Source organism: Chelonoidis abingdonii, chromosome 1 (assembly GCF_003597395.2).
Source record: "Chelonoidis abingdonii isolate Lonesome George chromosome 1, CheloAbing_2.0, whole genome shotgun sequence".
In the NCBI taxonomy this organism is placed as follows: Eukaryota; Metazoa; Chordata; order Testudines; family Testudinidae; genus Chelonoidis; species Chelonoidis abingdonii.
Genome location: NC_133769.1, coordinates 29,284,873 through 29,312,247, shown reverse-complemented (window position 1 = coordinate 29,312,247; position 27,375 = coordinate 29,284,873).

The following is a 27,375-nucleotide window of genomic DNA, read 5'->3' as shown; positions in this document are numbered from 1 at the left end:
TTCTGGGGCTTTGTACATCCCACAAAGTTGTAGACATTTTGGATGGATGGGGACCCTAGAGAGTTTATTGTTAACTGTCTGGTAAAAATTCCTAGCTGGCTAACGTTTGGAAAAGCTTTCTATTTTTTGCATATCCATAAAAAGCCATCATTCTTCTTCTCGTGTCATTTAAGAGCATAGTCATTTAAGCCATGGTGACCAAGACAAATCTAGCCAATTCTGTTATGAACCTAAAGGAAAATGCGAAGTCATGTGGAGTCACTGAAGCTTCTATAGGTGATAAACTGTTGTTTAAATATTGTGGTTCTGGGTGAGTTACTAAATTATTGGTTGGTTAACAATAAGCAAGTATCGCAATGTGAGAAATACTGTTTAAGTTAAAAGTTGACTTGAAACGAACCTAGGATTAAAGTAGTACGATAACACTTCCTGGACTCAATAAAAGGGGTTATCCTGTTGGAGTCTAATATGTTGGATTTCAGTTTTAAAATCTAACTGCCATTGTGGCAAATTCATATATTGCTGCCCCCCTTTCATGCTTACACTATGGTTCTTCACTTAATGGATCATGGTTTCAAATTACATTCTTTCACACTACTAGTTGCCTTCATCAATTCCTATTGAAATCTGAACCTCTGTTGTACCTGTAGTGAATGAGTGTACCTGTGAGTGAAAGAGAGGTCAAATGTATTCACCATCATCACTGTGAAGTCCCCCGTTTCCTCTTTAAGTCAAGTAGAACCATAGAGAGACAAGGTGGGTAAGATAACATTGTTTATTGCACCAAATTCTGCTGGTAAGAGAAACAAGCTTTAAAGCTTACACAGATCTCTTCAGGCAGATCTGAAGGAGAGCTCTGGGTAGACTCAAAAGCTCATCTCTCTCACCAGCAGAATTTGGTCCAGTAAAATATATCACCTCACGCACCTTGTCTCTCTAATATCCTGAGACCAACACAGCTGCAACAGCACTGCATACAAAAATGGAACCATGTCATTTACCCTAGAAAGAAATCATTAGGAAGGTGTCTAAAACTGTAGCTGTCTCATTCTTTAAGTGATTTATTTTTAATGCTTGCAGGTGCTCTTCATGCTGTAATGATTATCATGGATGCTAATTTATTTTATCTAAATGCTTTATTCAAAACTGAAGTCTGAACATAGATACACTTCCAGCTTTGAAATGTAATACATGGTTACAATTTGACCTAGCTTTTTGGTGGATCAATTAGTATGTCAGAATGAATCTATAGTATGTATCTTCAAAGAGGTTAAGATAAGAAAGGAATTGCATACATTAAAAAGTACAATTTGATCCAAACTTTATAAGATAAACACTTAAAGGAGTTAGATTAGAACACCATTTGACACAATACCTAAAATTGCAAGATATAGAGGGATCTGGTTCAGTAATTTTTTTAATTCTTCCTGTGGTAGAGGAGGCTGTAGCAGATTCTCAGCTGCTATACAAAGTCATAGCCCCAGTGTCTTCAGTGGAGCTATGACCATTTACAGCAGCTGAGGATCTGCCCCTAAATGATTGATTAAGCTTTTGGGGAGCAGAGATTGAGTTTTCTTCCCCTTGCCCTGCACTGAGCACACTGTTACTGCTGAACTAATAATAGAAAATCCCTTTTTTAATCACATCAGCTGAACAGTCCATTGAATAGGGCACTGTTTGTAAATCATACTTCCAATCAGCCAGGCAGAGCCACAGATAGTAACAACATTCATTCAGGTTCCTTAATTAAATTCCAAGATACAGTGGGGATTGTTTCTTTAAAAAATCCTTCCCTTACAGTTCACTCTCTGTATTGTGACAAGATAGCTCCATTGTTATATGATGCATTTCTTAGTCTATAAAGATTTTCTTTAAAACCTATGGGTAGCGCATACTAATCTGAAGTACGGGCAGGATGACCTTCATGCAAACAAGTAACTGGAACTTACCTGGGGTGTCCAGTGAGCAAGTAGCAGTGACACAGGTTTAGCATAATAATGAATGAAACCAGAGCACATACTAGAACAAGCCCTGCTAGAAACCTATGGTGAGATGTTGGCCCAGTTGCAGTCTGTGGCAAAACGCCTATTGATAGCACTGGGACAAGGCTTTTCCCCCCTCTTCCCTCCCAGTGTGACTCTCTAGTTCTTAGCTAGTAGGTGCCTGATCCTGCAACATGCTGAGTAGGGCACGTGGCATATTGTAGGATCAAGCTTTCCTGCTAATTCAAGAAGTCCTAGGTCCAACATTGCCTGGTCATGGAATTTCCTGAGTACATAGCAAACATTTTAGCTTGATTAAACACATGTATAGTGCTAGATCTTCCTTTGAGGGGGAAGGGTCAGAGAAATGATGATGAATAGGACTTTAGAAGGAAGGCGTACTCTTCGCCATCTATTGGTTAACCAGAGGAAGAGACCCAATGAGCAGATCTCATTTGCAAGTGCTAATAATAATAAATCTTATTTATTATATGGTGCCAATGTGATCATTTTGGGCCATTTTGGGTTAACATTTATTAAAAATTGTTCTTATTAACTTCTCAAGATAGGGCAAGAAGCAACGGGCTTAAACTGTAGTAAGGCCAGTTAGGGTTGTAGATTAGGAAAAATTTCCTAACTGTCAGGATGATTAAGCACTGGAATAAATTGCCCGTGGAGGTTGTGGAATCTTCATTATTGGAAATTTTTAAGAGCAGGTTAGAAAAACACCTGTCAGGGATAGTCTAGATAATACTTAGTCTTGCCTTGAGTGCAGGGGACTGCACTAGATGACCTCTCAAAGTACCTTCCAATCCTACAATTCTATGATTCTAAGTCTTGGATGTAGGGATAATGAAATGTTGTTATCTTTATTGTGTGACTAGCCAGCCTGGGGTTCTTTCCCCCAGAACTGTACTGAAGGGGTCACCCTAACCAGTATCTCACTCTCCCACCACTGGGTACAGAGTTGACAGCTGAGGGAGGAGAGGGAAGAGGAATGGTGCATTCCACCCTGTGATGATGACTCTGCTTGAGGGTCCTATTTGTTATTTGATCCCTCACCCATGTGGCTCCCTGCTGGGGAGTCAATAAAAGTGCAAAAAAAGAGCTGCCTGACTAGATTTCATTGAGGGCCTTTGTTCCCCTACTAGGGGCAAAAGTCACTAGGCTAGGCAGTAGAGCCAGCATAGACATGTTGCAGGTAGTTGTCACCACTCTGCAGGTCTTGAACCTGGGTGCACAGGGTTCCCACTCAACTTGCACAGTACTGCTGCCAACCAGCAGCTCAATATTAATTAACAGCACAGGAGAGCATGAAACTTGAAGTTATATCAGGGAGGGCTTCCTGGGGCCTAACTGGAGGAACACTGTGAACTCTGATTGGCCACCAGGGCTTCCTGTTTAAACCCAAAGAGAGGCACAGGAAGTTGTCTGCATAATTGGGCTCTACTTGGCTGCTACATTGAACTCTGCCCTGTTGCCTGACTCCTGGACCCTGCTTCTGTGGCTGGTTCCTGCTTTTCTGACCTGTTCCTGATCTTTGCCCCGGTCTTCAAATGTGGCTCTTACCATTGGCTTGACTCCCAACTCTGATTCCTGTTCCAGCCACTAGACCCAGCTGTCTACATCTTGGCCCTGACAGCAGCAGTGAAAGATGGTGAAGAAAAAACACAGAAGTGGAAGTAAGATCAGGTACTGCTCTCCCCACAGGGTCTGGAGGTGAACCTGCCTGAATGCATTGGGGCTTTGCTGTCCTCTGACAATGAACTGTGAGTGGGATGCAGTGAAGAGAAGGGATAAAATGGTGTGCTAAAGGTTCCTTGGACATTCACACTGGCAAGTGAACAAACTGAGATGAAGGACACTGCGAAGATGCTTTGGGGTAGGTGTTTTATTTATTATTTACACACTGTTGATTAATTGCTGCATTTTCCCAAATTAATGCTGTGTCCCCTCTCCCATAATACAAGTTGTCTTTTGTTCTATACATAGACTTGGTGCATGTGAATGGAGAAGTATTGCCTATTAAGGGTGTTCTGCGCTTTTTTTTAGTTTTTCCAGGCTTGTTTGGTAATTTTAGGAGGAACCCCTAGATGTTGAACCCAGCCTTTGTGGCTGCTGGCAACACCTGGCAGAAGAGTTACACTAGGTAAGAGAAGCAGAGGGGATGAGTAGTCAGACCAAAAAATCAACCCCCCCAAAACTTTACCATGAGAATTCACCCCAGATTGAAAGGAACATAAAACCTGCTCCCAATGCACGTGAATTACGGCCAGGGTTGGCTCTAAGCACCGGCGCTCCAAGCATGTGCTTGGGGCGGCACTTTCCAAGGGGCGGCACTCCGGGGCTCTTTTTTTTTTTTTTTTTTTGTTGCTTGGGGCGCAAAAAGCTTGGAGCCAGCCCTGAGCAGAGGTGAGCTGCGGTGGTGGGGGGCATGGAGAGGGCCGCAGGAAGTAACCTGGCAGAAGAACTGCTCCCCCCTCCAGGTCACCTCTGCTCCACTGCCGCCTGCTCCCCCGAGCACACCGCTGCTCCGCTTCTCTCCCCTCCATCCCAGGCTTGCAATCTAGGACCTCTGAATTGGTCTCTTCTTTGTGAAAGCTCTGTATAAGGGCCAATTAATCAGATGGACTCAGATAGTGAGGAAGAGAAGGGTTAAGCTCTCATGTGCTCTCCCCTTCCCTCAAGGGAGTCTGCTCTCTAGGAAGTTTAGCGCAATTTTTAAAAGAGGGTTAGCCCTTTAAGAAAACAAACACCTACTAGCTCTCTTGCTTGCTGAGGGTGTCTATGGAGATCAATACTGGGGTGACCTGGTTTCTACAAGAACTATCCTTGATTCTTTTGGCTGCTCCTCCTCTGGACTTTGGCAGTCCTTCTCCCTTCCTGCAACTATTTGTGGATCTTGGCAAGTTAAGGCTTATGCCCCTCATTCTTTCACAGAGCTCACATTGTAACTTTCCTTCTCCTCTGTCTCCCCTCTCCTCCCTCCCTCCCCCCGTGCATCCTGGGAAATGTAGTTTCTGGACCCAAAGCTGCAGGAACCGCAAGGGAACAAACTTACAAACACAAAGTGGGGTAGGTCTCTGCACCTAGCTATATATAATACAAATCAGTGTGTGTTTTAGGATTTGTCATATATGGTTTGAGTGTGGCTATCCCTTATATTTATAGGGGTAAATTTGCATGCAAACGGTAAAACGGATGATCTGTGTAATTATAGGCCTGTCGGCCTGACCTGGGTCCTGGGCAAAATAATGGAATGGCTGCTGCATTGCTCAAAGAATTAAAGGAGAGTAATATAATATCAATCAACATGAGCATATAGAAAATAAGATCTTGTCAAACTAACTTGATATCATTTTTTGAGGTTACAAATTTGGTTGATCACGGTAATAATGTTGATGTAATATACTTAGGCTTCTGTAAGACACTTGACTAGGTACCGAATGGCATTTTTTTAAGAAACTAGAGTGATATAAAATCATCATGGCACACATTAAATGGATTAAAAACTGGCTGACATATCAAAAGGTAATTGTAAATGAGGAATCATCATTGAGTGGGCTTGTCTTGTGAGATCCCAGAAAGATTGGTTCTTGGACCTACATTTTTTAAGGTATTTAACAGTGAGCTGGAAGAAAACAGAAATCATCACTGATAATGTTTGCAGATGACACAAATATTGGAGGAGTGGTAAATAACAAAGAGGAAAGGTCATTGATATAGAGCAAACTGGATTGCTTGGTAAACTGGGCACAAACAAACAATGTGCATTTCATGGCCAAATGAAAGATCACACATCTAGGGACAAACAATGCAGCCTATACTTTCAGGATGGAGGATTCTAACCTAGGAAGCAGTGACTCTGAAAAAGACTTGGGAGTCATGGTGGATAATGCACTGGGAGCTCAATTTCAGCTTAACTCTCTGGCTAAAAGGATCCAGGCAATTCTTGTAGGCATAAGATGGGGAATATCAAGTAGGAGAAAGGAGGTTATTTTTATCTCTGCTTTAGGCACTAGTGCAACTGCTATTAGAATTCTGTGTCCAGTTCTCGTGTCAAAAGTTCAAGAAGGATGTTGAAAAATTAGAGAAGTTTCAGAGAAGAGCTATGAGAGTGATAAAAGGATTCAAATCATGCCTTTGTGTTCCTGGATTCTCTTGCTGTAAGCTATTTAGTTTATCAAAGAGAAGGTTAAAGGGTGACTCGATGACAGTCTCTAAATACCTACATGGGGAACAGAAATTTGATAACAGAGGACTCTTCTGTCCTTCAGATTAATCTACAACACAATCCAGTGACTGGAAGTGGAGACTAGCTAAATTTAGGCTAGAAATAAAGTGCACGTTTTTAACAGTGAGGGTAATTAACCATTGAAACAATTTACCAAGAGGTTGTGGTGGATTCTCCATCAATGGCAATTTTTAAATCAAGATTGGATATTTTTCTAAAAGATATGCTCTAGTTCAAACACAGGTATTGGACCTGAAGGAGAAAATAATTCAGGGAAGTCCTATGGCCTGTGTTATGTTAATAGGAGTGTTATATGTAAGGCATGGGAGGTAACTGAGGCACTGGTGAGGCCTCAGCTGGAGTACTGTGTCTCATTTTGGGTGCGGTGCCATACTTTAAGAAAGAGATGGCCAAACTGGAGAGAATCCAGAGGATAGCAACAATACTGAGAAAAGGTTTAGAAAACCTGACCTCCGAGGAAAGGTTTAAAACAAACTGGGCATGTTTAGCTTTGAGAAAAGAAGACTGGGGAGGACCAGATAAGTCTTCAGATATGTCAAGGACTGTTATAAAGAGCACAGTGATCAATTGTTCTCCATGTCCACTGATGGTAGGACAAGAAATAATTGAGTTAATCTGCGGCAAGAGAAATTAAGGTTATATATTAGGAAACATTTTCTAACTGTAAGGATAGTTAAGTACTGAAATAGGCTTCCAAGGGAGATTGTGGAATCCCTGTCACATCCCTGGAGTTTTTAAAAAACAGGTTAGACAAACACTGGTCAGGAGTGACCTAGGTATACTTGGTTCTGCCTCAACATAGGGGGCTGGATTAGATGACCTCTTGAGGTCCCTCCCCAGCCTACATTTCTAAGATCAAGAGATCAGACAGGACAGCTAATCCCTATGCAACCCTGAAAATCTAATGCTGAGTGCAAAATCTTTCACACACTGCTGGTAAATGTGTGACGGATCAGCAAATATGAAAAAAGGAGCAAATCCTGATTCTAATTAGCACAGCTCATTCTGCTCAACTAGGAGATGGAATCAGTTCTGGTGGTGTCTGCTGGATGAGGCAAGTGCTAATTCTTCTGAACTTTGGGATGTGCCCTATAAAAAGTGTAAAATTCTGTCACCCTTTTGAAAAGCATCAGAGGAATTTTGACTCTCATTCTTCTTTTAAAAACATGCTCAAATATCTACAGCTGCGTGTGAGCTATCGCTGAGCACACATTGGCTAACATGTTTGCAGGTAGTGTCACCTGTATTATCAATACCTAACTTGTTGCTTTGTACAGAGCTTTGAGAAGCTGTGGCTAGAGAAGGCACTATATTAAAATCCTAACTTTTTTGCAGTCACGACCCCTAGCTCTCTAATCTGCTATTAACTGCATCTTAATTAACTGAGAAAGAACATTCCCGACAATGCAGTTTTCTGATTAAGAGCTAGACATGGCACCATAGATTTGGCAGCCAATGTGAGTGCCTAGGGATGGTTTACAATTCCAGTTGTCAGTTAATAAACTTATTGCTCCAACAAGTCTCATTGGCTACCCCATACAGACATTAATTTTGGCAACCATTCAATGCCCAATATTTTTAGTTTCCTTGATCCAGCCTACAGAGGTAAGGGATGATGATCTCGTCTGATGCTACTGGGAGGAGAAGGTGACTATTACATTAGTGGAGGATGGATGTAGAAATCTTAGTGTTTACAACTTTTTTCCATGAGTTAGAATCATAGAATATTAGGGTTGGAAGGGACCTCAGGAGGTCATCTAGTCCAACCTCCTGCTCAAAGCAGGACCAATTCCCAACTAAATCATCCCAGCCAGGGCTTTGTTAAGCCTGACCTTAAAAACTTCTAAAGGAAGGAGAAATTCCATCCCCCCACTTCCTAGGCGTAACCCATTCAGTGCTTCATCACCTCCTAAGTGAAGAAAGATTTTCCTAATATCAGCAACCTAAACCTCCCCCTCTGCAACTTGAGAGAAGACCAATTACTCCTTGTTCTAATCAATCTGCTGTCACAAGAGAAACAGTCTAAGAATCCCATCCTCTTGGAACCTCCTTTCAGGCCAGTTGAAAGCAGCTATCAAATCCCCCCATCATTCTTCTCTTCTGCAGACTAAACAATCCCAGTTCCCTCAACCTCTCCTCATAAGTCATGTGCTCCAGCCCCCTAACCATTTTTGTAGCCCTCTGCTGGACTCTTTCCAAGTTTTCCACATCCTTCTTGGAGTGTGGGGCCCAAAACTGGACACAGTACTCCAGATGAGGCCTCACCAATGTCAAATAGAGGGGAATGATCACATCCCTCGATCGGCTGGAAATGTCTTTACTTTTACAGCCCAAAATGCCATTAGCCTTCTTGGCAACAAGGGCACACTGTTGACTCATATCCAGCTTCTCGTCCACTGTAACTCCTAGGTCCTTTTCTGCAGAACTGCTGCCTAGCCATTCGGTCCCTAGTCTGTAACAACGCATAGGATTCTTCCGTCCTAAGTGCAGGACTCTGCACTTGTCCTTGTTTAACCTCATCAGGTTTCTTTTGGCCCAATATTCTAATTTGTCTAGGTCCCTCTGTATCCTATCCCTACCCTCCAGCATATCTACCACTCCTTCCAGTCTAGTGACATCTGCAAACTTGCTGAGAGTGCAGTCCACGCCATCCTTCAGATCTTTAATGACTGGCTTTAAAGCAGCTTTTCTTGGTCTTCACCAGATAAGACCCTGCATGCCCAGTCAATTGCAGTTTCTGTTGGCTCTTGCATCCTGCATGTGATAGTTTTCCTGCTATCCTCTTAGGAATCCACTCTCTGAGTTTAGTTTATGTCTCTATACAGTCAATCACATGCTTGACGTGATACAGGACATTTAGTCTCTGTATTGCCCATGCGCTCCAGCACGTTCACCATATTACTAGAACTGCACTTTTTTGTTTAACTGATTTTTCTGAATGCTTTGAACCCTGTGAATCCAGTGCTTGTCAAAGGCACTAAAATGACAGCCCTAGAGAGTGGAGACTTCTAGTTACTAACAAGACAATAAAAACAATGAGGAGTCCTTGTGGCACCTTAGAGACTAACAAATTTATGTGGGCATAAGCTTTTGTGAGCCTCATCAGAGGCATGAAGTGAAAAATACAGGAGCAGGTATAAATACATGAAAGGATAGGGGTTGCTTTATCAAGTGTGAGGTCAGTCTAATGAGATAAATCAATTAACAGCAGGATACCAAGGGAGGAAAAATAACTTCTGAAGTGGTAAGAGAGTGGCTCATTACAGTTGACAAGAAGGTGTGAGTAACAATAGGGAGAAATTAGTACATTATTGGGGAAATTAAGTTTAGGTTTTGTAATGGCCCAACCACTACCAGTCTTTATTCAGGCCTAATCTGATGGTATCCAGTTTGCAAATTAATTCCAGTTCTGCAGCTTCATGTTGGAGTCTGTTTTTGAAGTTTTTTTTGTTGAACAATTGCCGCTTTTAGGTCTGTTTATTGAGTGACCAGAGAGATTGAAGTGTTCTCCTAATGGTTTTTGAATGTTCTGATTCCTGATGTCAGATTTGTGTCCATTTATTCTTTTGCGTCGAGAATGTCTGGTTTGGCCAATGTACAGTCTAATGAAGAATTTGGATGAATTAACATGTATTGCTACCTTTAATAGCTTCTCCAAAAACCTGCACGTAGCACCGATCCAACACTCATATCAAAAGCTACATTCTTAGATGTTTTAGAGTGGGGGTGTAAATGGAAACCCCAGCCTCTCTGTCACTTGCTGGAATCAATTACTAACTATTTGGTTCAGTGATCCATAATCTACACCTCACCAATCCTCCCAGTGGAAGCACTAGGCAAGTTAGGCAGCTGCCTAGGGCGCCGAGATCTGGGGGGCGCTGACAAGCTGGTGCCTAAAAATAGACACAGGTTGCAGATCGAAGACTGTAGGGAGGACGTAGATAAGAACTCTGCTCCCCGTGAATTGCTCTCCTGTCATTTACAAAGCCAGGGATTAGACAAGTCCTTTGATTAGATGGCAGACTATAGAGATGTGATAAGAATCACGCTCCCAAGGAAGTTCTTTGATTAGACTGCAGACTGTAGGGAGGAGGAGATAATAAGAACCATGCTTCCACGGAATTGCTCTCGACTCCTGTCTCCTGCCATTTAGAAAACCAGGGAAGTACCAGCTGCTCTCTGACTCCTGCCATGTGAAGTCCTTTGATTGTGAATCAATAGTTGTAGAGATTGCTGTGTTGGTAGGTTCATTATTACAGTATTAGCTCCTCTGTCTTGTAGTAGATTGCACAGCAGCAGCCAGAAGGAGAGTGGAGCAGCTTGGTGGGGAGGGGTGTAAGACCGCCCCCCTCTCCCCCCCGCTGGGGTTGAGCTGAGCTGTGCTGTCAGTGTGGTACAAGCAGGGCCAGCTTGAACATGGCATGCTCCCGAGAGAGCAGGCTGCAGGTTTTCCAGGGCAGAGGCTCTGCTCCCTGGGGAGAGAAGGCAGGGAGGCCAAGGCTGGCAGCTCTGTGGACTCTCTTGCGTGAAGAGGCGGCTAAGCTGCTTTAACCCACCTCCCTGCTCCCCAGCTTTCTAATCTCCCGACCTTGCTTTGGTGTGAGGGCTGTGCACGCTCTGCCTCCCAGTCTTTCCTGCTCCATGCCCCCCTGCCAGAGTGAGAGCCCAGTATTCAACTCCCCAGCCCAGGCGCAGGATGGACTGGCGACACGCTCCCATTGCCCAGTTGCAATTGCACTGTGACTTGGCCCTCTGCTGTATGCCAGGGACTGGAGAGGAGAGCGCTTATTTCACCTTGCGGCTCTTTGAATCCTACTCCATCTTCCACCCCCCTCCACACCCAAACCCATTCTGCTTCCCTTGCACTCCCCAGCCAAACCCGAACCCCCACTGACCAAACCAGGTCTGCTTCCCTTGCACTCCCCAGCCAAACCCGAACCCCCACTGACCAAACCCAGTCTGCTTCCCTTCCTCACCTAACCTGATACCTCACTGACTCAACCCGGTCTGCTTCCCTTCTGCTCCCCAGCCAAACCCAATCCCCCACTGACCCGAACCCAGTCTGCCTCCCTTCCCTACCTAATCTGATACCTCAGTATGATGGAGTATCTGCCATTCTAATTTTATAAATTTTATTAATAACAATAATTCAATATTATAAAGATAGAATAAAATGTAGTAGATTTTGATATGAAGGAAGGAAGTATAGGTGACCAAAAAGGGTGTATTTCTGATTACAATCAACATTGCTTAATTTTAAGGAAAAGTCATTGTGATCTCTTAATCAATGTTTACGTCACCTAGGGAAAGACATAAAGAATGAACTTATTCACCTTCTATCCAACGCCATCAAACAAAAAATCCTAGCATCTGCTCATGCTGCAAAATACTTTTCGATCATTCTAGATTGTACACCAGATGCAGGCCACGTTGAACAAATGACCATAATTGTTCAGTCTGTGGATGGGCCTACTTCAGAGACAGAGAATGAGACTGAATCAGTATTCATAAAGGAACACTTCTTGGGATTTGTGTCACTTACGGAGAGAACTGGAGTTGGTATGACAGAAACTATTCTTCACCAATTAGAAGAGATGTCACTGCCTATAGAAAACTTGCATGGTCAAGGGTGCGACAATGGGAGCAATATGAAAGGGAAAGAAAATGGTGTCCAGCGAAGAATTTTGGATATTAATCCACGAGCCTTTTTCGTTCCTTGCAGTGCACATTCATTGAATTTGGTTGTTAATGATGCTGCAAAGTGTTGCTTGGAGGCAACTGCCTTCTTTGATTTAGTTCAGCGTGTTAATGTGTATTTCTCAGCTTCTACATGTCTCTGGGAAGTTCTAATACACCACGTATCTAATCTCACAGTTAAACCATTGAGTGAAACAACATGTGAAAGTCGAACTGATGCCTTGAAACCTCTTCGCTATCCGCTTGGTGACATCTATGTTGCTCTGATAGACATCTACGAAGACACTACTCTAACAGGATCATCTGGCAATACTTCACGAGTTGATGCAAAAGATCTTGCAAAAGCCATTTCTAGTTTCAAGTTTCTTGTTTCTCTTGTTGTGTGGAATGACATATTGTTTGAGATCAACATGACTAGCAAACAACTTCAGGCGAAAGAATTTGACATAAGTGATGCCATTAATCAACTAGGAGAAACCAAGAAGTTTCTTGTAGTCACAGAAGTGACACCGACTTTGAAAAAATATTGGTAGATGCAGGTGAACTTGAGGAGGAGTTGGATGTACTGACACTTTTTGAACCAGTTCCAATCTGTATTAGAAAAAAGAGGAAGCAGTTCACATATGAAGCAGATGACGAACTTATTTTACAATCCGAAAGAAAAATTCAAAGTGAACTTTTACTTTGCAGTCATCAACACAGGAATACATTCAGTTGAAGAAAGATTCACATTGATGCAGCAAATTAATTCAGTATTTGACTTCCTATGTGATGTTTACAGTTTGCAAAATACAACAGCAAAGCAAATTATGGAACATTGCTTGACTCTGGAGCAAGCTGTGCAACGTGGTGAATCCAAAGATATTGATGCCTTTGACTTTTGCAATGAATTGCAAGCTATTGCGCGACGAGTGCATCCAAAAGAGTGCATCACCACAAGATGTATTGAACTTCATATGCACAAATAAACTGACAAATAGTGTCCCCAACACAGTTATTGCTCTTTGCATCTCTTAACTCTCCCAGTTTCTGTGGCCAGTGGCGAGCGAAGCTTCTCGAAGCTCAAGTTGATAAAAACATACATGCGAACATCAATGTTGCAACAAAGACTTGTTGGGCTATTTACCTTGTCAGTAGAACATGACATTGCTTGCAGTATTGACTTGGAGGAACTTGTTTCTAAATTTGCTAAACTGAAAGCGTGGAAAAATAATTCTAAATTATAACATGTTACTCTGTGACAGTGTATTGTGTATAATGTATGTGATTTATTTTAAGATTCATGCTATGTTGTGCAAAGTGAAATCAATAACAATGTCAACACTGTCGGGTTATTCATTTATTTTAATTAAATATGTAGACTAAATAATTAAATTAATAAATTTTCAAGCCGAACATGTATTAATTCTAATGAACAATGCCACATTATGCAGCATTCATTTTTGAAAGTTTTTTTTAATAAGTGATGCTTGGTGGGGTGGCGGGCGGGGGACAAGGTGGAAGTTTCGCCTAGGGCGCAAAATATCCTTGCCCTGGCCCTGTGCCAGCATATACATGTAGGTGACAGCATTTAAAAAATGTACTTGAAAACATATAGGTGGCACCTACTTGAAAATATTAAGAGAGTCATTAATAGGGAGAATTTGACACAGGGTCTGGATCTTATAGACTGGACTTCTATAAATGACCTGTATTTTTTGCATTACACTAAACTGCCAGCCACCTTTTTCTCTGCATGGTGGAAGCAGGGCTGTTCTTCTGACCTCAGCTGAGTAACCTCAACCAAGGGAGCCAACCGTTATCAACCTCCTGCATTGTTCTCAGAAAATTTCCCCACTGCGCCCCTTCCCCCCCCTCCTCCCGCCATTCTTACTCAGCTCAGAGTAACTGTTTCCCCATAATACCCACACTCCCTAGATTATGGTGGAATTGTAGAAAATCAGACTGGAGAAAGGTGTTACAGTAGATAAATTGCATAATTATAGTGTGCATACCACATAATACATCTGGAGAACATGCTTACACTCACTTCTCAAAAGCAGTCTTCAAAGCATCCACTAAATCCATTCCATGTGGCTACCAAAAGACTTTCATACCCTGCTTAGATGAGGAATGTGTCAGTGACCAGAACATGGGCAGTTGTGCCTCATAGTCAGAGCAGGAGTCAGGCACAATAGTCTGAGAGAAGTTGGTTAACAGAAATCTGTGTTTCTTGTTTTGACAGCAGCATATAATGCCATCTGGCATACTGACCTGTTGGTCAAAACGTCAAAGATGTCATCTCAATGGATTGTTATGGCCACAGAAATGACACCTCAGAACAGACAATTCCAGATGATGCAAGGAAATCAATTGAGCACATGGAGAATCCAGAAGAATAGTTGCCCCCAACTTTTTTCAACACACTTATAAATTGTCCGCCTCCAACAGTCTCAAAGCCATGCAAGTATGTGGTTGACATCTGCCCAGCTTCAAGAGACAGATTTCAAAAAGACTGACAACCTGAACCAAGATATGGCAGCCATCACAGGCTACTGCAAAAAGAGGTGACTTAAACTCAGGGTGTCAAAGACAGTGTCGTCATGCTTTCCTCTCAATCGCGCGAACACTTCATGAGAACTCATCATCATCTTGAATAGAGAATGACTGGGCATGACCCAAAGCCAGTATATCTAGGAGTAACTCAGGCTCATACACTTACCTATAAGGACAACCTGACAAAAGTAGCTCACAAGATTAAGAGTAGAAATGGCCTCTTAAAGGAGCCCACAGATTCTACTTGGAGAGCTGATGTGCAAACAGTGCACAGCTTGGTGCTAGCTCTCTGTTCATCTCATACTGGTCTATCAGAAGGACTTTCCAGACTCCATACTGCTGACCCCAAAGCTATTGAATGGCTAAAATGTGCGTGTTGTATGTCTAAGCTAGGGTGACCACATAGCAAATGTGAAAAATCAGGACTGGGGGTGGGGGGGGTAATAGGAGCCTATATAAGAAAAAGACCCAAAAATCGGGACTGTCCCTATAAAATCAGGACATCTGGTCACCCTAGTCTAAGACCTTTTGCCTTCTTTTTTTCACTTGTTTTATCTCCCTACTTTCAAAATACAGAAGGTAATCTTTTCCCGACTTTATTGTACCACATGTGCACTCATTGATAATAGGGATGTGCTTATGGCCACAGTTGTGTTGCTTAATATCCTGTTACAGTACACACTCAAGACAATGTGTGCGCATAAGCACTGTACATTAAAAACAATTAAATGCAGCCTCGGTGCTACTAGAGGGACCATTCAGCAAATCATTTATGCACATGTTAAAGTAGTTTGCTGAATTGGGGCCATAGTAAGTTACATTATATAAGTAGCTTGTTTGCACAGCTCCTGTCAGAATGGGATTTAAATACTGCTGTGTCACTCCTTTGGGATAAGTAATGTCTTGTGATGTTGTTTCTGAAGGAGATCTTGGAATTAGTACTAACCCTAATTTAATAATATACAAAGTATTATCCCTAAGCGCCTCACAAGAAATCTCTCTGCAGCTTTTTGCTTAGAATATTCAGGGCTCAGGCTTCTCTCTCTCTCTCTCTCCCTCTTTTTGCCCAATGCTGTTCTTTTAGGCTGTTTTTTTCCCCTTTACTACAGTGTGGAAACCATGTATTTGGGTTGTTACTACTTCACGCCAGGGGGTGTGGCAGCACCCCTAGTTCCAGCACCATTGTCTTCAATGGTTTGGTTTGGTTTGTTCTTAATTAACCAAATTATGCTCTGTACACATGTGGGAAATGTGACATTCACTGAATCTGGATTTGAAAACAGGTTTGGGAAAAGCTTTCCTGGAACAATCTTTCTCCCTCCCACCCTTGCCTTTTTCTTTGCACTGCAAAAAAGGCATACATTCAGTAGGTGCTAGACTTATTTGCATGTATGCCATGATGTCTTATATTTTATTTTCTGGGGGAAATATTTCTTATGCCAAACTTGCAATACTTTGTGGGAGTGGTGGGGTGGGATTCTGACTTTATTTACTGATGGCAGTGTTTACTTCCACCCAAGTGCACTTACTGTGTTTCTCGTCATTTTCTCTGATGGTCTCTCTGCCTTAGGAGATTATGGACATATTTTCAGAGGAAAGAAATGAGATTGTTCAGTTAAAAACTATACAGGTTACATTGCTGGGTCCTCCTCAAAACTAAAACCTGCAATTAATAAAGTCCATTGATCTGGTGAACACAGCATTCTTTTGTTTTTGCACAGTCCCTTTTATCCCTCTTAACAATGTTAAGAACATAAGAATAGCTGTACTGGGTCAGACCAATGGGCCATCTAGCCCAGTAACCTGTCCTTCAACAGTGACCAATGCCAGGTGCTTCAAAGGGAATGAACAGAACAGGTAATTGTCAAGTGATCCATCCCCTGTTGCCCATTCCCAGCTTCTGGCAAACAGAAGCTAGGGACACCATCCCTGCCCATCCTGGCTAATAGCCATTGATGGACCTACCCTACATGATCTTATCTAGTTCTTTTCTGAACCCTATTATAGTCTTGGCCTTCACGACGTCCTCTGGCAGGGAGTTCCACAGGTTGACTGTGCATTGTGTGAAGAAATACTTCCTTTTGTTTGTTTTAAATCTGCTGCCTATTAATTTCATTTGGCAATCTCTATTTCTTGTATTAGGAGGAGGGGTAAATAACACTTCCTTATTTACTTTCTCCACACCAGTCAAGATTTTATAGACATCTATCATATCTCCCCATTTAGTCGTCTCTTTTCCAAGCTGAAAAGTCCCAGTTTTATTAATCTCTCCTCATATGGAAGCTGTTTCGCACCCCTAGTCATTTTTGTTGCCCTTTTCTGTACCTTTTTGAATTCTGATATATCTTTTTTGAGATGGGGCGATCACATCAGCTTTGGACTTAACTAACTTGAGTTATTTTTTATCATCTGCAAATTCTGCCACCTTACTGTTCACACTTGTTTCCAGATTATTTATGGATATGTTGAATACCACAGGTCACAGTACAGATTCTTGGGGAACCCTGCTATTAACCTCTTTCCATTGTGAAAACTGACCGTTTATTCCTACCCTTTGTTTCCTATCTTTTAACCAGTTACTGGTCCAGGAGAAGTCCTTCCCTCTTATCCCATGACTGCTTACTTTGATTAAGAGCCTTTGGTGAGAGACCTTGTCAAAGGCTTTCTGGAAGTCCAAGTACACAACATCCACTGAATTATTCTTGTTCACAAACTTGTTCACTATCTAAAAGAATTTTAATAGATTGATGAGGCATGATTTCAATTTACAAAAGCCATGTTGACTCTTATCCAACACATTGTGTTAATCTATGTGTCTGATAAATCTATTCTCTTCTAGTTTGAACCAGTTTTGAAGTTAGGTTTACTGGCTTATAACTGCCGGGACCACCTCTAGAGCCTTTTTAAAAGTCGGTGTAACAGGTTTTGCATCTGGTGTTATGTCAGTGGCTGGTTCCACTTTGAGTTGATGTATCCTGCTCTGTGGGGAGCTTGCTTGTGATGATGAACGGGGGCAGGGGGTTGGAATTGTTTGCAGGCCAGAAGAGGGACTTCGTTTTCAGGATGTGATTGTTTAACGATTGAGTATTGTAACTGTTTAATGGTACCCCAGAAGTGTTCCAATGTGGGCTGTTAGGTGACAAGTGGGAGTATGCTGCCAGAGGGTTTTTCCACCCCTGTATTGAAGCAGGTTCTCTTGAGGTATTTAAGTTGCCCATTCCGTGATGCGATCTACTTCTCTAGTGGAGTATTCTTGTTTGGTAAAGGCAGTTTTAAGTGTATTAAGGTACATATCCCGGACTTTATCCTCAGAGCATATTCTGTGGTATCTGAGTGCCTAGCTGTAGACAACAGATTTCTTGGTGTGTTTGAAATGTTTACAGGATCTGCAAAGGTAAGTGAGGTGATCTGTGGGTTTCTTATATAGAGTTGTCTGCAGGGTTCCATTGTTGAAGCTGATCTTGGTGTCCAGAAAGTTGATGTTGGTGTGGTAGGGTTAATTTCTATTTAATTAGCTTCCTCATTTTTGTGTAGTTCCCCTTTTGAAGTTAAATGCTACTCTCGTGAGTTTCTTTGGTATCTGTCCTCCTACGAGGATGTTAAATTTAATTACATTATGGTCACTATTACTGAGCAGTTCAGCCATATTCACCTCTTGGACCAGATCCTGTACTCCTTTTAATACTAAATCAAGAATTGCCTCTCCCTTTGTGGGGTTCAGGACAAGCTGCGCCAAGAAGCAATCATTTCTGGTGTCTAGAAATTTTATCTCTGTGTCCTGTCCTGAGGGGATATATTCAGTCAACATGAGGATAGTTGAAATCTCCCATTATTATTGGGTTTTCTGTTTGTGTAGTCGCTCTAATCTCCCTGAATGTTTAATAATCACCTTCACCATCCTGGTCAGATGGTCGGTAGTATATTCCCACTGCTATATGCTTATTGTTCAAGCACCGAATTTCTATACAATTTGATTCATTCAGGATTTTGACTTTATGTGACTCCATGTTTTTTCACATATAGTGCCACTCCCCTACCAGTGAGATCTACTCCGTTATTCCTATATATTTTATACTCTGGTATTACCGTGTCCCATTATTTAACCTCATTTCATCCTTTGAAAAGCTTGGCAGTGTGCCAAATGGATTATGCCAAGCATGTACAGAGAGAGAGAGAGTTAAACTATCTGGAAAACTACCTCTCTACCACAGAACTTCTTTGGCTTAAGGGGGAATGTTCTGGTAATCGAATCTGAGTCGGGTTCAGGCACTAAGAGTTTGAATCCAACTCAGGACAGAGATCTGAAATAAAAAAGGGGGTGGCACATCTTGCTCCAATATGCTTCTGTCAAAGGTATTTTTTTAAGTTTGCAGCAATGTAATCTGACTACAGCAGAATACTCACATGTTCTGAAACTATTTTTGAAAAGAAATTAAATTACAGATGCACATGCTCAGTGGGAGAGGAAGGTAATTGGGGTGGAGAGTAGGTGAAATACGGAGAAAGGTGCTTGGGATGCAGGGAGGTGATTATGGGCAGAGAGATAAATGGGATAGATGAGTGGTGGGAGAGGGTTAAAGGGTCAGGTGATGGGGAGGTGAGGGGTGGGACACTGGGAAGGGGACATGGAGGTAAGTGACAGGTGAGGGAGAATTGAGGTAGGGCACCTGTCAGCCAGACTGTGACACACACACACACATGGGATGGGAATGTAGAAATATCACACACAATTCACACTTAGTCAAACGTATAGCTTAGTGGAAAGAGCACTGCCTGGCCCTACTGCTAGCTCTCCCACTGGACTGCTGGGAGGCCTTAGGCAAATCACTTTACCAGCTGTTGAAAATATTCTTGGTGGGGGAAGCGGGTCTGAGTCCACTCTGCACTCAACTCACAGTGTCCTTGGCTCTCACTGCTCACAGAGTCAGAGGAGACCATCATAGTGTCACTTGCAGGGGCATCCTAGGCATACGCAGCATATGCGGCTACATAGGGCACCTGAAAATTTGGGGCACCATTCTCGCTAGCTATGGCATGGACTCCTCTCTGCCCTCTGCCCACTCACTCCTCAGCTCAGGCAGGGCCTCACGGGGCCAGGAGCAAAAGTTTGAATGTGAGTGAGCCTTCTGGGGAGCAGGTTGGTGGCCCTGGGACAGAGCAGCTGTTCCAAGCAGCCCCACACTGTACTTCCCCCTCTCCTAGGGTGACCAGACAGCAGATATGAAAAATCAGGACAGGGGGTGGGGGGTAATAGGAGCCTATATAAGAAAAAGACCCAAAATTGGGACTGTCCCTATAAAATTGGGACATCTGGTCACCCTACTCTCTCCCCTTCTCTCCCATGTGCCCTACCCCACTGGCAACTCCCTGCAATCTCTCTCCTAGTCTCCTTTTCACTCCACCTCCCTCTTCTCTGAAGTTTATGCCCAGACACCAGGATCTCCTTTGGACCTGCACCTTTTCCTGTCCTCCCTTCCCCAGCAGGGATCAGCAGCAAACAGGGGCTGGGAGGAGGGAGAGGTGCGCACACAACTTAGCTGGGGAAGAGGGAAAGTTAAAGGAAAACAAAAGAAGGTGGTGTTTGCACTCACAGTATTCCAGTGTCAACAGAAGGAAACTGACACTAAAAGAAAAGGAGGAGGGGGATGTACCTGGAGCAAAAAAGAAGCTATCAGGGCTGCAGAATGCAAGGGAGGGAGCAACCTCTTGGCTGAGGAGGAAGATGGACTCACACTTGACAAGGCTGGAGTAGCTGAAAACTTTTATTTACGGAAGAGGGACATGATTTTTTTTTCTTGTGGATCCAGATATTGCCAGGGCTGTCTCTCAAGCTGAATCATAGAATATCAGGGTTGGAAGGGACCTCAGGAGGTCATCTAGTCCAACCCCCTGCTCAAAGCAGGACCAATCCCCAATTAAATCATCCCAGCCAGGGCTTTGTCAAGCTTGACCTTAAAAACCTCTAAGGAAGGAGATTTCCACCACCTCCCTAGGTAACCCATTCAGGTAACCCATTCCAGTTTGCTTCATCACCCTCCGGTCCCCTCCCCTAGTGAAAAAGTTTTTCCTAATCATCCAACCTAAACCTCCCCACTGGCAACTTGAGACCATTACTCCTTGTTCTGTCATCATGGCTACCACTGAGAACAGTCTAGATCCATCCTCTTTGGAACCCCTTTCAGATCAGTTGAAAGCAGCTATCAAATCCCCCCCTCATTCTTCTCTTCTGCAGGACTAAACAATCCCAGTTCCCTCAGCCTCTCCTCATAAGTCATGTGCTCCAGCCCCCTAATCATTTTTGTTGCCCTTCCGCTGGACTCTTTCCAATTTTTCCACATCCTTCTTGTAGTATGGGGGCCCAAAACCTGGACACAGTACTCCATTGATGAGGCCTCACAATGTCGAATAAGAGGGAATGATCACATCCCTCGATCTGCTGGCAATGCCCCTACTTATACAGCCCAAAATGCCATTACCTTCTTGGCAACAGGGCACACTGTTGACTCATATCCAGCTTCTCGTCCACTGTAACCCCTAGGTCCTTTTGCAGAACTGCTTCCTAGCCATTCGGTTCCCTAGTCTGTAGCAGTGCATGGGATTCTTCCATTCTAAGTGCAGGACTCTGCACTTGTCCTTGTTTGAACTCTCATCAGTTTCTTTTGGCCCAGTCCTCTAATTTGTCTAGGTCCCTCTGTATCCTATCCCTACCCTCCAGCATATCATACCACTCCTCCAAGTTTAGTTCATCTGCAAACTTGCTGAGAGTTGCAAGTACCACGCCATCTCCAGATCATTAATGAAGATATTGAACAAAACCAGCCCCAGGACCAACCCTTGCGGCACTCTGCTTGATACCTCCTGCCAACTAGACATGGAGCCATTGATCACTGCCCGTTGAGCCCTACGATCTAGCTGGTAGCATTTTGAATGAGGGAGGGTTCTAAACAGTGCAGAGTTGAGTGGGATTTTAAAGGTCTCTTCAAGAATGCAGCACCTTCTTCCTCACCCATGGGAAAGACCTTTAAAAAGTTGGCTTAAATAATCCAAAACAGGGCTCACTGTTTAAATGAGACTTGGCTGGTTATGGCTCCAGCCCCACTGTTAAAGCATTGTTGAAACTGCGTGCCAAGTTATTCCCAGTACAATCCCACTGAGCCATGTGTGGCAACTGGGTGTGTAAATCAGGGTAGAAAGAAAGACTGGTAGCTGATTATAATTCCTTTTCTTATTGAACTGCACATCCCAAGCACCTCTTTACTTTTCAGCATTAGAGGCAAATGCTCTATTTTAGGGAGAATGAAAGGCTATTTGGGAGCTGATGGCCCAGAGCCGTGGCAGGCAAGGTCCTGGATGAGGGCTGGACTCAGCCATTGGTATCGACTATTTCTTTTTTGTCATTCAAATGGCTTTCGGGTCATGGCTGACATCCCAGCCATCATGTAAAATGCTTCCCTGTGGCCTTTTGACATGCACACAGAGGTATCTCACTGGCAAGTCCCTATCCTAGGATGGGATGAGGGACGCTGCAGGGTGATCTCCCACCTCCATGCAGCCAGTGGCCTATGCTTGCCACTGCCATGCTGGAGCCTCCACATTTATTTATTGACAAAATTTGCAGAATTTTAAAATATTGTGCACAGAATTTAATTTTTTGATGCTGAATTCCCTCAGGAATATGGGGTGCTGGGCAGTTGGGGGGCTGTGAGAGGGGCCCTGGGCAGTGGGGGCCTGTGGGTTGGAGATCGCTGGGCATAGGGATCTGTGATGGAGATCTCTGGGTGAGAGGTCACTGGGCGTGGGGGTTGCTGAGCGTAAGGGGGTGGGGGATTCTTGGCAGGTTAGCGGTGTGGCAGGGCATGCTGGCAGCTCAGGGCAGGGGTTGGGGGCACAGGTGGGAGGAAAGTGCAGGGATTGGGATGAAGGCAGCACAATTAAACTCTTTTTAATAAAGTGCATGTGGCAAGCTTTCTAAGACTGTAAGCTTATGTTTGTGTTGCTAAGTCGGGCATAGGGGCACCAGTTTAATAATACTGCGTAGGGCCCCATAAATCCTAAGGACGGCCCTGGTCACTTGATGCACATGTCTCCATGCAGCCAGGCCCCTCCCCCCATGAAGCCCCACTCCAGCCTCTTCCTGGTGCTGGCACTAGCGGCCATGGTGTTTCGCCTGTCAAGCTGGCACGTGAACACATCGTGGGTTGGCTCAGAAAACGGCAAGGCAGAGAGAGATTTGGGGGCGGGGGCCTGGATCTCTAGCACAAGCTGCCCACCACCTATGGACATCACCGCTGTGTGCCTCAGTTTCCCATCTGTAAGATGGGAATAATGATATATGATTATTTGAGATCCACTGATTTTAAAAAACAAACAAACTATATAAAAGCTAGGTCTGTTGAAACACTCCTGTGGCTAGATAATACTACCTAGCCACAGGAGCACATTAACACAAACCTAACTAAGAATTACAACTGCCTAAATGGCCACTAGAGCCTACCAAAAAACCATTTCTCTTTGTTCAAAAAACTAGGAAATTAAATGACAGAAAACTTTGTAAATGCCAAGTAAAGGTGGCTGGTGATAGCTCATGCCCTTCTAGAAAATTGAGTTCAGAAAAATTGAAACTTCTGAAAACCAGGAAATATAGAGTTATAGGTAAATGGCGACGTAACCTTAACTCTGCCCACTGAGCAATGCCCCAAAACACCCAGACTCACTCACTTCCTTTTCACTGTAATGGACAGATGATACCTGCACCTGCCCTATGCTCAAACACTGAAGTTACATGCCCAACAGACCCTATCACATGTAAAATGTAACAATCTCTTCACACTTGCACACAGGATACCACTTAAGTCTATGCTTTCCCCATCCATTGTTAAATCCTCAGACTGCTCTCATATCCCAGCTCACCACTAGCAATAACCATGGCAAGAAGACCCCAGCGCTCTGCCACTGACACGCTTGCCCAATTCTGTATTGAAATGATGCGGACCGGAACCTCAGGGAACTCATGCACATCCTTCCTTTGATAATACACATGGGGCTGGGGGGCCTCAGACCCAGGGCTCCTCATATCACAATCACAGCTCTCTGACACTCCTCAGACTAATCCCTACATCTCCCCATATCACAAACACACCTCTGCCAATCTGCCCCACTTCCACCATTCAGTACAACTACACTTGAAACCACTGAAAGTCATTGGAATGCATGCAAATAATTCCCAGTGGCTCTTGCCAGCTCTGGGGGAGGGGCAGAGTTAAGGTTCCTGGCTGGCTTGTTTACCTTACAGAAGTTTGCATTTTTGTGGACTTGATATTCTGGAAGGGTACGAGCTATCACTGGGCAAATATAACTCTGCATTAACAAAGTTTTTTGCCATTGAATATACATACCCCATATGTAGTGCGAGATATACCCAACTATCAGAAAAAAGGACAAAGAATGGGTACTCCTGTTGCTAAATCTTTACCGCCTGAGCACTGCTCAATTTAATACCTACTGAAAGGAACAGCTCTGAAAAAAAGTAATCCATTCTGGTGCGTGATGTGGTTCTGCACTGAACAGATAGCCAGAACACTAGTTTACTGAGACAGAATGTACAGTTTTCATTAACAGCTGCCTAAGGCATTGCTCTGGTATATGTTAGAACAGCAATAGTGAGACCAGGGTGTCATAAATAGATAGCTAAGGGTTAATGTTTCTTTTACCTGTAAAGGGTTAACAAAGGGAACCAAACATCTGACCAGACGACCAATCAGGAAACCGGATTTTTCAAAGTGAGGGAGGGAACTTCTGGGGGTGTTTGTTTTTGTTCTGTCTGTTTGTTTTCTCTCGGCTATGAGAGAAGAGGTTTTCTTTCTATCTCCAAGCTTCTTTCTACCCTGCTGTTACCAAGGTGTGAGTACAAAAGGAAAAGCAATAGGTTTATATTATTATTTTGTATTTACATGTGTGTACCTTGCTGGATTATGTTTGCAAATTGGATATCTTTTTGAATCAGACTGTCTTATTCATATATTCTAATAAGGCAAATAGGCCCCTGTATATGTGCACATTGAATGGCAGAAGTTTTATAATGATTTATGTCTTTTCGCTTTCCTTTTTTATATATAAGGCTTTCTTTTTAAAACCTAGCTGACGGTTATTTTCATCTAGTTATAGCGCCTAATGGAGGAGAGGGGGGGAAAATCTCTTTGTTTAGCTTGACTAAGGGTTTAGGACATGCATAGGCCTCCCACGTACAGGGAAAAAGGTATAATTGGGCCCTCTCTGGTCTTGCTTCAAAGGATTAAAGATAACAAGTATCCCAGGATATACGCCAGGGAGGGGGACTGGGGTGAAATAAAGAGTGAGACAAGGGAGGAGGTTGGATTTCCCTTTGGGTGGGGCAGAAATCAGGGCTTCTGAGTCTTGGGGCCCTCCATGGGAAAGTCTGGGGGATGCGCAGAGCGAGGAGCACAGACGGCGGCTGTAATTCCTGTCTGGTGGGCAGCTGAGATAGAGAGGCCAAACTGGTAATTAAGCTTGGAGGTGCATGGCTAAGGGACACCCAGATTTTGGACGCGAAAAAGCGTCGCAGATTTAGGGAAGAAGACGCGCTTATTACAATAGTGGGGCTGAGCCGGTGGGAAGCTAAGAATCCAGTGAAGCCCAGTAGAATATTATAATTTTTCCTTTTTCTCCTGGCAAGGTTTACGAAAGTAGAAGAAAGGGTTTTGTTTTAAAACAGGAGCGCAAGAGAATTTTTTTTTGCTGTTTCTCTCTGCTACAGGCTTGGCGTTGCATTTTTAAGCAAGGAACCATTAAAAGACATTAAGGGTCTTTTTTAAAGGCAATAGCCACTCGCCATTGAGAGTCAATCATACGCTCAGCACACCACAGGTAAAATAAAGGTGGCTTTTGATTTTGGTTACTTTTACATATCAAAAAGAGAGCCAACGAAGAAGAAAAATGAGTTGGTTAGGCGCTCAGACTCCAGGAGACAGACCGAGAGCCAGCATGTTCAGAACAATAACGCCCACAGGGCACCCCAAAACCAGCAAGAAACCAGGAACCAGCAATGCCACGAAAAAGCCAGAAACACTGTTCAACAGAGCTGGAAACAATGGAGCCAAACATAGAGGGCTCTCAGGAAACACAAAATGGCGTACAGAGACTGATAGGCAGCGGGCAGCAAAACGAGAGAATGGAACAAGCAAACGAGATGGATATAAGGTCTACAAAGAGAGAAGGCATCGCCAAAAGATGTACGCCGGATGGAGAAATGGACAACAAAGAGTGAAGAGAGGGGACAAACAGAGGAGAACTGGAAGCGTTAGCTGGAAGCCTGGCAAGAAATGCTGCGACACGCAGCCAGTAACAGGATCAGCCAATATTAAACATGTCAAGCAAGAATTTCCCCTACATGGAGGCAGGTGATGAGGCCTACATTCAGAAATTTTGAAAGGGCGCTGTCATTGGGTACACGCATTCGCTGAAAGACGCAGTAAATTACTAAGACTGAGGTCACACCTCATGGACCCTAGCAGACTGTGGCGGCTGAAATGCCAAAGGACGGCAAATGAACCGATTACTTAACGTTTCAAAGCGCAAGGCCAGATAGCAGAATGGGGCAACCCCGGATCATACCCGTCGTGGCGGTTCAGAAACGCAAAAAGTGGAAACCAGATGGGTCATTTCGCCGCAAACACATCCCATACTGACGTTGGAGAAGCTTTTCGACGCGCTGGATATGCAGGAATGGCCAAGTTCACAAACATTCGACGGAAGCTGCACGCTTGTGCCTCATGACAATAGTGGAGGTCAGTTCTTGGATGGATTTGCCTGAGTGACATAACACGTGTACAGTCCTATGATGGAAACCCCAAAATCTCGCGCGAGCGGCGGCGGGAGATTGGACGGCCAAATGGATGAATAGGGGGGGCGGCGAAAGCAGAAAGGGGCTACTAGTTAAAGGGAAATGAAAACGCACCAGGGGCAGCACGCGCAATAAAACGGCGCTAACAACCAGAGGGGGCAAAGACGCAAAACCGCACCTTACAACCCAAAGGGAAAAGCGCACAGACACCCTAGTCCTTCCACTCACGGCAAGTCTCCAGTAAACTTAGCCCCTCAACCCAGTTGAGCTGTTACTGAGAGCATGCTATAAGTATCATCGCATGGACATGGGACATATAAAAGCCACTGCCCAAACGACCCCAGCCCGGGTGGCAAGTCCTTCAGCACCACGCAATACACACCAAAGATCCCCAGGCCGCAGATACCTCTGCAAATCCGCCATTGGATGGCGAAGGGAACATTTGAAGGTGGGCGGAAAGAAGGCTGTACGCGAAGAGGGGGCGTGGTCAGAAGACACGTGGGGGAGCCCCACAAGTGTCAGCTATCCACCAATCCTTGGCGTGGAATGGCCCAAACCTCATCAAGCCCAAAGGGCAAAGTGACCATTTACGGGGCACCTTCATGTCACAAGCTGCTGGAGCATTGCCTAGCAGGGCTGAAGCTGCCTGTGCCAGTACAAAGGCTGGTCAGAATGTGGACATTTGGGCAGTCTAATACAATTTATCTCCATCGCCGCCATGCTCTGGGGAAGACTGGCCAACCAGTGAAGGCGGGCCAAGAGAAGTGGAATGGTACCGCAGACCAAACAAAGGCAAGCTCCAGTACGACCATTCCTGTTCCTGACACGGCGTCCACAGAAGAAAGCCGTCTGTGTTATCAGAGACCCCAGATTCTGAGGTAGATATAGGACCGCGGATCGCGCCATGCCAACGGCGAACCAAGCCACAAGCAACCTGCCATCGATCCGCAGGCCTGGAACTGGACAGGCAATCAGGTCCCAGCACAGCATTACAAAGCGGCACATCTTCAAAGCTCAACGGGGGCGCTAGAGGGGGGCCCAGCGAT